The 1,115-nt window shown below is 23.8% G+C and overlaps 1 long non-coding RNA gene across 1 annotated transcript; it reads right to left on the minus strand.

Moving 5' to 3' along the window:
- On the minus strand, positions 1-653 carry LOC143144830 (uncharacterized). Its single transcript, XR_012991528.1, has 3 exons — positions 498-653; positions 269-393; positions 1-201 (listed from the first exon to the last, which is right to left on the minus strand). It is a non-coding gene; the product is annotated as an uncharacterized LOC143144830 (long non-coding RNA).
- Between the last annotated feature and the right edge of the window lie 462 nt (positions 654-1,115).

Consider the following 1,115-nt stretch of genomic DNA (forward strand, 5'->3'; position numbering starts at 1 on the left):
ACAATTAATTTCCATTTTAATAATACATTGTTTGATAATACTTTAAAAACCTTTTTTTGTTGTTTTTTGCAATAAAAATAATGTGCTTTGTATGTAGCTCTTCTTGTACGTAATTTGTGTATAACATATATTTTCCAATGTTCAAAAACTTTTCTTACAATTACTGTATCATGCAAATTAATGTGTGGTCTCTGAATAAAACTAAGTAGTAGATATAATCAGTTCTGTTATTGATTTTTATATATTCAAAACTTATCTAGTCTCTTACTTTGTGAAATGTTGAATGCTGGTGCCTATAATATTTGTCTCATAAATTGTATTTTGCATAATTTTTAATATATTATTAATCAGTGGATTCTGTGATGCAGCACGTTTATACCAATAATGTAGTGACTGTAATTCCAAATTATATATACAATTCTTATTAATTGTTTGTTCCATTGTGATATCACTTTATTTTATCCTAAACCGATTATTTTTATAGAATATATACATACTATTTAACACATGGTTCATTAATGGTAATTATTATGAAAAATACTTCTTGCAATTATTTGCTTAATTAACTTAACTGAAGTATCACGAACATAAAGCGATGCGTATTTATTTCCTAGTATGGAAAACATTATGGGAAAATGTTTAAAATAGCACGATTATTTAAGCCGTGTATTGTCATGTGCGCATTTTATTTGTCTAAACAAAAGAAAAAATAATTTTCAAAGATTAAAACATTTATATAGCAAAATATAATTAAATAATATCTGAAATTCGGAATATTATAACATTAGATGATGTTATCTAAATTTTATAATAGGATATCACTGAATAAATTATTATTTATTAAGAATGTGTCATTTCAGTTTAATAAATTTGTGTGTTATTTAAATAAAGTATGTAGAATATTAATGATACATATTGTTAATTTGTATTCGAAATGCATTGACACATAAATATTTAATAAATGAGAATTTAATTATAGACGAAGTAAATACTATATGTTGGTGACTTTTCCCCCGCGGTAAGATTTCATGTTACCAAATAAATCAAATGACACTAGCAGAATGATGTAACTTAACCATTAATTGTCATGGAAGTTTATAATTTATTACATTAAT

This window comes from Ptiloglossa arizonensis, chromosome 3, assembly GCF_051014685.1.
Source record: "Ptiloglossa arizonensis isolate GNS036 chromosome 3, iyPtiAriz1_principal, whole genome shotgun sequence".
Taxonomy (NCBI): domain Eukaryota; kingdom Metazoa; phylum Arthropoda; class Insecta; order Hymenoptera; family Colletidae; genus Ptiloglossa; species Ptiloglossa arizonensis.